Source organism: Mytilus edulis, chromosome 8 (assembly GCF_963676685.1).
Source record: "Mytilus edulis chromosome 8, xbMytEdul2.2, whole genome shotgun sequence".
Lineage (NCBI taxonomy): Eukaryota > Metazoa > Mollusca > Bivalvia > Mytilida > Mytilidae > Mytilus > Mytilus edulis.
The window spans coordinates 66,847,927-66,860,866 of record NC_092351.1 but is presented as its reverse complement, the minus strand read 5'-3'; the positions used below and the strand labels follow the sequence as shown (position 1 = coordinate 66,860,866).

General features: G+C 38.1%; 1 long non-coding RNA gene across 1 annotated transcript in view; it reads left to right on the top strand.

The window, feature by feature from the left end:
- Positions 1–12,940, top strand: part of LOC139486113 (uncharacterized) — a 63,998-nt gene that overhangs the window by 5,620 nt on the left and 45,438 nt on the right. The gene's annotated exons all lie outside the window — the stretch shown is intronic.

Below are 12,940 nucleotides of genomic sequence, written 5' to 3'. Positions count from 1 at the left end.
TCCTCCCTTTCCATCTAGGGCGCAAAGCTGATTGGATTTGCCAGGTATGTTTTCCGTTAAGATTCCCTTTTGTATATCATGTGTTCCTCCCTTTCCATCTAGGGCGTGAAGCTGATTGGAAATTCCAGGTATGTTTTCCGTTAAGATCCCTTTGTGTATATCATGTGTTCCTCCCTTTCCATCTAGGGCGTGAAGCTGATTGGAAATTCCAGGTATGTTTTCCGTTAAGATCCCTTTGTGTATATCATGTGTTCCTCCCTTTCCATCTAGGGCGCGTCGCTGATTGGATTTGCCAGGTATGTTTTCCGTTAAGATCCCTTTGTGTATATCATGTGTTCCTCCCTTTCCATCTAGGGCGCGAAGCTGATTGGATTTCCCAGGTATGTTTTCCGTTAAGATCCCTTTGTGAATATCATGTGTTCCTCCCTTTACATCTAGGGCGCGAAGCTGATTGGATTTCCCAGGTATGTTTTCCGTTAAGATCCCTTTGTGCATATCATGTGTTTTTCCCTTTCCATCTAGGGCGCGAAGCTGATTGGAAATTCCAGGTATGTTTTCCGTTAAGATCCCTTTGTGCATATCATGTGTTTTTCCCTTTCCATCTAGGGCGCGAAGCTGATTGGAAATTCCAGGTATGTTTTCCGTTAAGATCCCTTTGTGAATATCATGTGTTCCTCCCTTTCCATCTAGGGCGCGAAGCTGATTGGATTTCCCAGGTATGTTTTCCGTTAAGATCCCTTTGTGCATATCATTTGTTTTTCCCTTTCCATCTAGGGCGCGAAGCTGATTGGATTTGCCAGGTATGTTTTCCGTTAAGATCCCCTTGTGTATATCATGTGTTCCTCCCTTTCCATCTAGGGCGCGAAGCTGATTGGATTTCCCAGGTATGTTTTCCGTTAAGATCCCTTTGTGTATATCATGTGTTCCTCCCTTTCCATCTAGGGCGCGAAGCTGATTGGATTTCCCAGGTATGTTTTCCGTTAAGATCCCTTTGTGTATATCATGTGTTTTTCCCTTTCCATCTAGGGCGCGTCGCTGATTGGATTTCCCAGGTATGTTTTCCGTTAAGATCCCTTTGTGTATATCATGTGTTTTTCCCTTTCCATCTAGGGCGCGTCGCTGATTGGATTTCCCAGGTATGTTTTCCGTTAAGATCCCTTTGTGTATATCATGTGTTCCTCCCTTTCCATCTAGGGCGCGAAGCTGATTGGATTTCCCAGGTATGTTTTCCGTTAAGATCCCTTTGTGTATATCATGTGTTTTTCCCTTTCCATCTAGGGCGCGAAGCTGATTGGAAATTCCAGGTATGTTTTCCGTTAAGATCCCTTTGTGTATATCATGTGTTCCTCCCTTTCCATCTAGGGCGCGTAGCTGATTTGAAATTCCAGGTATGTTTTCCGTTAAGATCCCTTTGTGTATATCATGTGTTCCTCCCTTTCCATCTAGGGCGCGTCGGTGATTGGATTTGCCAGGTATGTTTTCCGTTAAGATCCCTTTGTGTATATCATGTGTTCCTCCCTTTCCATCTAGGGCGCGAAGCTGATTGGATTTCCCAGGTATGTTTTCCGTTAAGATCCCTTTGTGTATATCATGTGTTTTTCCTTTCCATCTAGGGCGCGAAGCTGATTGGAAATTCCAGGTATGTTTTCTGTTAAGATCCCTTTGTGTATATCATGTGTTCCTCCCTTTCCATCTAGGGCGCGAAGCTGATTGGATTTGCCAGGTATGTTTTCCGTTAAGATCCCCTTGTGTATATCATGTGTTCCTCCCTTTCCATCTAGGGCGCGAAGCTGATTGGATTTCCCAGGTATGTTTTCCGTTAAGATCCCTTTGTGTATATCATGTGTTCCTCCCTTTCCATCTAGGGCGCGAAGCTGATTGGATTTCCCAGGTATGTTTTCCGTTAAGATCCCTTTGTGAATATCATGTGTTCCTCCCTTTCCATCTAGGGCGCGAAGCTGATTGGATTTCCCAGGTATGTTTTCCGTTAAGATCCCTTTGTGCATATCATGTGTTTTTCCCTTTCCATCTAGGGCGCGAAGCTGATTGGAAATTCCAGGTATGTTTTCCGTTAAGATCCCTTTGTGCATATCATGTGTTTTTCCCTTTCCATCTATGGCATGAAGCTGATTGGAAATTCCAGGTATGTTTTCCGTTAAGATCCCTTTGTGTATATCATGTGTTCCTCCCTTTCCATCTAGGGCGCGTCACTGATTGGATTTCCCAGGTATGTTTCCCGTTAAGATCCCTTTGTGTATATCATGTGTTCCTCCCTTTCCATCTAGGGTGCGTCGCTGATTGGATTTCCCAGGTATGTTTTCCGTTAAGATCCCTTTGTGTATATCATGTGTTCCTCCCTTTCCATCTAGGGCGCGTCGCTGATTGGATTTCCCAGGTATGTTTTCCGTTAAGATCCCTTTGTGTATATCATGTGTTTTTCCCTTTCCATCTAGGGCGCGTCGCTGATTGGACTTCCTAGGTATGTTTTCCGTTAAGATCCCTTTGTGTATATCATGTGTTCCACCCTTTCCATCTAGGGCGCGAAGCTGATTGGATTTCCCAGGTATGTTTTCCGTTAAGATCCCTTTGTGTATATCATGTGTTCCTCCCTTTCCATCTAGGGCGCGTCGCTGATTGGATTTGCCAGGTATGTTTTCCGTTAAGATCCCTTTGTGTATATCATGTGTTCCTCCCTTACCATCTAGGGCGCAACGCTGATTGGAACACATGATATACACAAAGGGATCTTAATGGAAAACATACCTGGGAAGTCCAATCAGCGACGGGCCCTATATGGAAAGGGAGGAACACATGATATACACAAAGGGATCTTAACAGAAAACATACCTGGGAAGTCCAATCAGCTATGCGCCCTAGATGGAAAGGGAGGAACACATTTCATACAAAGGGATCTTAATGGAAAACATACCTGGGAAGTCCAATCAGCGACTAACCCTAGATGGAAAGGGAGGAACACATTTAATACAAAGGGATCTTAACGGAAAACATACCTGGGAAGTCCAATCAGCGACGCGCCCTTGATGGAAAGGGAGGAACACATGTACATGATATACACAAAGGGATCTTAACGGAAAACATACCTGGGAAGTCCAATCAGTGACGCGCCCTAGATGGAAAGGGAGGAACAAATTTAATACAAAGGGATCTTAACGGAAAACATACCTTGGAAGTCCAATCAGCGATGCGCCCTAGATGGAAAGGTAGGAACACATGATATACACAAAGGGATCTTAATGGAAAACATACCTGGGAAGTCCAATCAGCGACGGGCCCTATATGGAAAGGGAGGAACACATGATATACACAAAGGGATCTTAATGGAAAACATACCTGGGAAGTCCAATCAGCGACGCGCCCTAGATGGAAAGGGAGGAACACATGATATACACAAAGGGATCTTAACGGAAAACATACCTGGGAAGTCCAATCAGCAACGCGCCCTAGATGGAAAGGAAGGAACACATTTAATACAAAGGGATCTTAACAGAAAACATACCTGGGAAGTCCAATGAGAGACGCGCCCTAGATGGAAAGGGAGGAACACATGATATACACAAAAGGATCTTAACGGAAAACATACCTGGGAAGTCCAATCAGCGACACGCCCTAGATGGAAAGGGAGGAACACATTTAATACAAAGGGATCTTAACGGAAAACATACCTGGGAAGTCCAATCAGCTATGCGCCCTAGATGGAAAGGGAGGAACACATTTCATACAAAGGGATCTTAACGGAAAACATACCTGGGAAGTCCAATCAGCTATGCGCCCTAGATGGAAAGGGAGGAACACATTTCATACAAAGGGATCTTAACGGAAAACATACCTGGGAAGTCCAATTAGCGACGTGCCCTAGATGGAAAGGGAGGAACACATGATATACACAAAGGGATCTTAACAGAAAACATACCTGGGAAGTCCAATCAGCTATGCGCCCTAGATGGAAAGGGAGGAACACATTTCATACAAAGGGATCTTAATGGAAAACATACCTGGGAAGTCCAATCAGCGACTAACCCTAGATGGAAAGGGAGGAACACATTTAATACAAAGGGATCTTAATGGAAAACATACCTGGGAAGTCCAATCAGCGACGCGCCCTTGATGGAAAGGGAGGAACACATGTACATGATATACACAAAGGGATCTTAACGGAAAACATACCTGGGAAGTCCAATCAGTGACGCGCCCTAGATGGAAAGGGAGGAACAAATTTAATACAAAGGGATCTTAACGGAAAACATACCTTGGAAGTCCAATCAGCGATGCGCCCTAGATGGAAAGGTAGGAACACATGATATACACAAAGGGATCTTAATGGAAAACATACCTGGGAAGTCCAATCAGCGACGGGCCCTATATGGAAAGGGAGGAACACATGATATACACAAAGGGATCTTAATGGAAAACATACCTGGGAAGTCCAATCAGCGACGCGCCCTAGATGGAAAGGGAGGAACACATGATATACACAAAGGGATCTTAACGGAAAACATACCTGGGAAGTCCAATCAGCAACGCGCCCTAGATGGAAAGGAAGGAACACATTTAATACAAAGGGATCTTAACAGAAAACATACCTGGGAAGTCCAATGAGAGACGCGCCCTAGATGGAAAGGAAGGAACACATTTAATACAAAGGGATCTTAACAGAAAACATACCTGGGAAGTCCAATGAGAGACGCGCCCTAGATGGAAAGGGAGGAACACATGATATACACAAAAGGATCTTAACGGAAAACATACCTGGGAAGTCCAATCAGCGACACGCCCTAGATGGAAAGGGAGGAACACATTTAATACAAAGGGATCTTAACGGAAAACATACCTGGGAAGTCCAATCAGCGACACACCCTAGATGGAAAGGGAGGAACACATGATATACACAAAGGGATCTTAACAGAAAACATACCTAGGAAGTCCAATCAGCGACACGCCATAGATGGAAAGGGAGGAACACATGATATACAAAGGGATCTTAACAGAAAACATACCTGGGAAGTCCAATCAGCGACGCGCCCTAGATGGAAAGGGAGGAACACATGATATACACAAAGGGATCTTAACAGAAAACATACCTGGGAAGTTATCGGTAATTTGTACATTTTTCCTTGGATGTGTACTCGCTGATAATGTCAGTATCAGTGGACTGGTCGTGATATAAAAATTATTGGGTTAGTACGCAAATGACATGTGCGAATGCAACGCGTAAGGATCTATTTTGTCCTTTCATTCAAAAATTGCGTGTGATTTTTTTATGCAGAAACGCACAAGATTTTTGGCGAATGAAACACTTGACATTGTTTGAAACTTTCACAAAGTCAGTTTAGCCTTTTTGAACGATTGTTGTGAAAATGTGAACAGAAAATGCATGAAAAACCCGATAGACTTTTAAAAAAATGCGTTATATGAAGTACAACTAACATATCGTCCATGCTGAGTTTTTATTCATACATACATAGCCTGGTGCTGTTCCAAGTAGTTTTCTTTTTGTTTCTTGAGAAGTATTTGTTTTACCTGTTCAGTCACTATAAAGTGTTACAATTCATATTTAAACGCAACACATAAATAGTTACCAAAAAGGTACCGCTATCGCAAGAGCTAGCTAGAGAAGCTAGAAAAAAATGAAATTTACGCATTTTCGACAGTTTTGTAGGACCATCATATACAATTTTAAAAGATGTGGTTTCATTGTCAATATGACACATTCATAGAACAAAGAACATAAAAGTGAACCGTGATATTCATGTGCGGATCTAGGATACATTTTAAAAAGGGGGTAACTGGGGGCACCAAAAAAATTCCGCTTTAACCAGAATTGTAGCCTTTATAGGGGGTGACTGTGACCCGGGTCTCCTACCCCTAAATTCGCTTCTAAAATTAAAGATAACCGCAGGGCCTTTAATCTCCCAAGTTTCATATTTAATACTTTTTATTGAAAAGCACTTTACGCCCATATGGGCCAATGGCTTAAAACATTATACATAATATACAGTTTACATATATAAAACAATGAAAATAAACAATGCAAACACTTTGAACTATTATCCTTGTCTTTCTTTAAATCAATATATATATAAAAGATTCAAATTATATCAAGGACTCCCTGCCCTTAGTCTTAGTGACTTTTTTTTTTAAAGGAGCCTAATTTGCAAGTGTCCTGTTTTGTTTCAGGATTGAGGATATGTTTTAATTTATCTATAGGTATTTAAGTTATTATATTTATTTACATTTAAAAATTCTTTTCTTAATTCTTCATTTATTTTACATTTAAAAAAGAAATGAAACTCATCATCTAGTACATCACAAAGTGTACATAGTCTTAATTCTCTTGGAATTTTCCTGTATCTACCAGTTTCTATTAATAAGCAGGTCACTTATAAAAAAAAAGTTATTCGAAACTTAGAAATTAGTTGTCTATATTCAAAGTTTTGATAAAGTAAGTATGGTTCAAAGTTAAAGCTTTTCTTTATTTTTTGAAAAAGTTGGAGTTTGCTATTCTCTTGTAAATTTAATATTTTATCATTATATAAATTTTCATAGGAGTTTTCTAAATTTTGTTTGTATATTAGCCTATTATTCTTATCCTTATTTTGTTTAACAATTTCTAAATCATTTTGACTTCTGACATGATTTATATAGGAGTATTAAGAATAAATACCTGCATTATGTAAAGTTTTTGCCAAATTTAGTGTCTCTTTTAGTAAGGGACTAGTTTCTTCCCTTAATAGTCTATCATGAAAAAGAAGAGTTTGTGTTTTTATAAAGCAATCAATAGGGTAGCTGCCTAATTCAGATCAAGCAGCTATATTACAAGCGCATTTTTTTACTCCTAAAGTTAACTTATTAAATTTATTTAGTACTTTATCAGGTGGACTTTTGTCAATGAAATTAAGAGTATCTACTTTTTTAGCTCACCTGGCCGAAAGGCCAAGTGATCTTTTCTCATCACTTGGCGTCCGGCATCCGTCGTCGTCCGTCGTCGTCCTGCGTTAACTTTTACAAAAATCTTCTCCTCTGAAACTATTTAACCAATCTTGGCCACAATCATCATTGGAGTATCTAGTTTAAAAAATGTGTCCGGTGACCCGGCCAACCAACCAAAATGGCCGCCATGGCTAAAAATAGAACATAGGGGTAAAATGCAGTTTTTGGCTTATAACTCAAAAACCAAAGCATTTAGAGCAAATCTGACTAAGTATTATTGTTCAGCAGGTCAAGATCTATCTGCCCTAAAATTTTCGGATGAATCGGACATTTCGTTGTTGGGTTGCTGCCCCTGAAATGGTAATTTTAAGGAAATTTTGCTGTTTTTGGTTATTATCTTGAATATTATTATAGATAGAGATAAACTGTAAACAGCAATAATGTTCAGCAAAGTAAGATCTACAAATAAGTCAACATGACCAAAATGGTCAGTTGACTACTTTAGGAGTTATTGCCCTTTATAGTCAATTTTTAACCATTTTTCGTAAATCTTAGTAATCTTTTAGAAAAATCTTCTCTTCTGAAACTACTGGGCCAAATTTAACCAAACTTGGCCATAATCATCATTGGAGTATCTAGTTTAAAAAATGTGTCCGGTGACCCGCCCAACCAACCAAGATGGCCGACATAGCTAAAAATAGAACATAGGGGTAAAATGCAGTTTTTGGCTTATAACTCAAAAACCAAAGCATTTAGAGCAAATCTGACTAAGTATTATTGTTCATCAGGTCAAGATCTATCTGCCCCGAAATTTTCAGATAAATCGGACATTTCGTTGTTGGGTTGCTGCCCCTGAAATGGTAATTTTAAGGAAATTTTGCTGTTTTTGGTTATTAGCTTGAATATTATTATAGATAGAGATAAACTGTGAACAGCAATTATGTTCAGCAAAGTAAGATCTACAAATAAGTCAACATAACCAAAATGGTCAGTTGACCACTTTAGGAGTTAGGGACGACATCAAAAGTTCAATGTAGGATAAAAAACTTAATTCACATAGTTTTTTCACTGACCCCCACCCCCCTCTTAACTTAATTTGGGAAAAATTGATTTACCAATAGGGATATATGTAAAAATCGATTTTAGATATACAAAACTTGCAGAATTTTAACCCCCCCCCCCCCCCCCCCCCCCAAACTATTTGATTTAAGTTTTTTTTATCCTACATCGATCTTTTGATGTCGTCCCTTATTGCCCTTTATAGTCAATTTTTAACCATTTTTCGTAAATCTTAGTAATCTTTTAGAAAATCTTCTCCCCTGAAACTTTTTGGCCAAATTTAACCAAACTTAGCCATAATCATCATTGGGGTATCTAGTTAAAAAAATTTGTCCGGTAACTCGGCCAACAAACCAAGATGGCCGCCATGGCTAAAAATAGAACATGGGGGTAAAATGCAGTTTTTGGCTTATAACTCAAAAACCAAAGCATTAAGAGCAAATCTGACAGGAAGTAAAATTGTTGATCAGGTCACAATCTATCTGCCCTGGAATTTTCAGATGAATCAGATAATCGGTTGTTAGGTTGCTGCCCCTGAATTGGTAATTTTGAGGAAATTTTGCTGTTTTTTTGTTATTATCTTGAATATTATTATAGATGGAGATAAACTGTAAACAGCAATAATGTACAGCAAAGTAAGAACTAAAAATAAGTCAGTATGACCAAAATAGTCAATTGACCCCCTAAGGAGTTATTGCCCTTCATAGTCATTTTTTAACAATTTTCTTAAAATTTGAAGATTTTCAATAACATTTTCCACAGAAAGTACTGTTATAGATAGAGATAATTGTATTAAGCAGCAAGAATGTTTAGTAAAGTAAGATCTACAAACACATCACCATCACCAAAACACAATTTTGTCATGAATCCATCTGTGTCCATTGTTTAATATTCACATAGACCAAGGTGAGCGACACAGGCTCTTTAGAGCCTCTAGTTATTATTTTTATCTCCTTTAATAGAAGCTTTATAAAAGGATGAGTATGCATCCATATACCATATTTCACTGTTATAAGTTAATATTGGTATAACAAGTGAGTTAAATAAATGGTTTGACAAATTTACATGATTCTGATGAATCGAATTACAATATGTTTTTTTAGAATACATAACTTTCATAGATTTTTTGGCTAATTCTTGTGCTGAATGAAAAAGATTTCCATTCTGACTAATGATATTACTAAGAAATTTAAAATTTAAAATATCAGGTGAGCCCGAAGGTTCGGGCTCACCTGATATTTTACTGTGATAAAGTCAGTATCAAAAACAAAAAGTCCTTTATTCTATATTTATTGTTATTTGCATGTATCATTTCCATGGAGATTATATAGCCCCACCTCCTCTTCATGGTTTATTGACTTTGAAACGTTTACATAGCTTACAAGTTAATGTTTGTATTAGGTTTGGGAAAAAGATCATAAGTCAATGGTATTTGGATGTATACAACAACTGTATTAGTATTGGCACATTTCATTTTATACATGGAGATTTTTTAGCCATGTAACTTAGTCATGGTTCATTGACTTTGAATATTTGCATAACTTAATTGTGTAAGTTGTTAAAGTATTGCTATTTTGATTTCAACATTTGCATAATCAAAATTACAAAAAGGCGAGACATAGCTCTGTGATAACAGTTAATGATTGCCCTGTAAGTATCATCTCACTTTTTAAACCCCTTCGTTAAAAAAGTTGGGGTAACTGTTTTACCTTTGTCTGCATGTCTCTCTGTCCCATGTCCTGCCTTCAAAAAGTGGGGGTAACTGTTTTACCTCAGTTTGTCAGCCTGTCTCTCTGTCCCATGTCCTGCTTTAAAAAAGTGGGGGTAAACTGTTTTACCTTTGTCTGCCTGTCTCTCTGTCCCATGCCCTGCTTTAAAAAAGTGGGGGTATACTGTTTTACCTTTGTCTGCTTATCTCTCTGTCCCATGCTCTCGCTTTAAAAAAGTGTGGGAATATATACTGTTTTACCTTTGTCTGCCTGTCTATCTGTCCCATGCACTTTAAAAAAGTGGGGGTATACTGTTTTACCTTTGTCTGCCTGTCCCTGTCCCATGCCCTGCTTTAAAAAAGTGGAGGTATACTGTTTTACCTTTGTCTGCCTGTCTCTCTGTCCCATGTCCTGCTTTAAAAAAGTGGGGGTATACTGTTTTACCTTTGGCTGCCTGTCCGTCCCATGCCCTGCTTTAAAAAAGTGGAGGTATACTGTTTTACCTTTGTCTGCCTGTCTCTCTGTCCCATGTCCTGCTTTAAAAAAGTGGGGGTATACTGTTTTACCTTTGGCTGCCTGTCCGTCCCATGCCCTGCTTTAAAAAAGTGGAGGTATACTGTTTTACCTTTGTCTGCCTGTCTCTCTGTCCCATGTCCTGCTTTAAAAAAGTGGGGGTATACTGTTTTACCTTTGTCTGCCTGTCTCTCTGTCCCATGTCCTGCTTTAAAAAAGTGGGGGTATACTGTTTTACCTTTGGCTGCCTGTCCGTCCCATGCCCTGCTTTAAAAAAGTGGAGGTATACTGTTTTACCTTTGTCTGCCTGTCTCTCTGTCCCATGTCCTGCTTTAAAAAAGTGGGGGTATACTGTTTAACCTTTGTCTGCCTGTCCCTGTCCCTGTCCCATACATGTGATTCTTCCGGCGGGAGTTAAAATCTCCCGCTTTTCAGACCCTCTTCCGTCCCTCCCGTTAAAATTTGAAATCTTCCGCTTTTTCAAAATGTCGATCTCGAAAAAATTTCAGTAGACATTTCTGTTTACAAAATAGATACAGACAGGGAAAAAGTCCGAGAAACTCTAAATTGATATGGGAAAAGTCCGAGAAAATCGGAAGTTTCCTGTAATGGAATTTGTGTCAAAAAGGTAAATAGAAAATAGCCTCGAGTAATCAATGAAGGTGTTAAGGATTAGACTGTATATACAACAATAAAAGATGATTGGCTGGCATTTACCTAGTAATCAACTAGCTAGTTAAATAAACATGTCTGGATGATTAAAAGTGATACTGACAATGGAACAGTTGTATAAACATCGACTTTAATTAATTTTGATGCTGTTGAAAACATGGAACAGACTTAGTTTATACTGAACCTGAAAGACAATAAAATCAACTCAAATATGATATGTCTTCTATCTGGTCCAATGAAATACCTAAATAAGTGTGTTTGTCTTATAATTTGACAAAATGCAAACTGTATGTTATCACCAAATACTTGTACCCCAGCATCAAATTAAAGAAGACACAGTATCTAGCCAAATTAAAAAATGGTGCAAGTCCAGTGCCAAGGGTCAAGACCATGCTTACTACACTTCAGGCAAAGCTGATTATGGTGGCCCTAATTACTTGACCAAAAATATGGAGACAGCTACCCACCAGAAAGACCACAACTTTATCAATTCAACAACTTCTGTTACAAACATGTTCAGTAGTGGTACAAAAGTTGACAATGTGGCTAAACTAAAACAGACATACTTTTTGCCAACTATGTATGATGGCTGATCACTTTATCTTGAACTATATAAAATTATGATGAATAAATATTTGAACCCCCCCTTATCTTCTATTTTACTAAGTAAAAATGGCTATGTAGGTGCTTGAAGGTATGGAATCATTGTGGTGTTTTAACAAAAAAGGTAGATATAACAGCTTCCATTTGCAATTGATTATTTCCAAATGATCAAATTCTGGGTCTGGCAAGTTAAGAAAGAGACAATTTCTAACTAGCAACTATAAGAACGTTAATTTTCAAAGAAGAATTGCCACATGATATGTATCTTACTGTGTAACGTACTCCTTGGATCTATTTCACTACTTGCATATCAGTTTTACATACTTTAACACTTGTTATAAGCTGTAAACTGTTTCCAAATTTTGCTAAGATCACTAGATATCTTACCCAAATTAAACTTTAAGAGGCTTTAACAGAACTCTGATAGAGTCAAAATATGTATTTCAGAAACAATCATCTTATCAGAAGAACAATATCCCATAAGAGACCAGCTTAGATGCTACAGACAAATAAGAATTTTGTTTAGAAAGCCATCGATACAAGATACTACTAACTTATCAGAATTCTGTTAAGACGGCTATTGCTTTGAGATGCGACTGTCTTATCAGAATTCTGTTAAGAAGGCTATTGTTTTGAGATGTAAGTCTTATCAGAATTCTGTTAAGGGTTTCATTGGTACTATATTCGATGATTCTTATCAGAATTCTGTAAAGAAGGTTATTGCTTGAGATGCGACTGTCTTATCAGAATTCTGTTAAGAAGGCTATTGTTATCAGATGTAAGTCTTATCAGAATTCTGTTAAGGGTTTCATTGGTACTATATTCGATGATTCTTATCAGAATTCTGTTAAGAAGGCTATTATTATGAGATGCGACTGTCTTATCAGAATTCTGTTAAGAAGGCTATTGTTATGAGATGCGATTGTCTTATCAGAATTCTGTTAATGGTTTCATTGGTTCTATATATTCGATTCGTATCAGAATTCTGTTAAGAAGGCTATTGTAATGAGATGCGACTGTCTTATCAGAATTCTGTTAAGGGTTTCATTGGTTCTGTATATTCGATTCTTATCAGAATTCTATTAAGAAGGCTATTGTTATCAGATGTAAGTCTTATCAGAATTCTGTTAAGAAGGTTATTGCTTGAGATGCGACTGTCTTATCAAAATTCTGTTAAGAAGGTTATTGTTATCAGATGTAAGTATTATCAGAATTCTGTTAAGGGTTTCATTGGTACTATATTCGATGATTCTTATCAGAATTCTGTTAAGAAGGTTATTGCTTGAGATGCGACTGTCTTATCAAAATTTTGTTAAGAAGGTTATTGTTATCAGATGTTAGTCTTATCAGAATTCTTTTAAGGTTTCATTGCTACTATATTAGCTTCTTATCAGAATTCAGAAGGACATGAATAATATTGACATGTAATGTATATC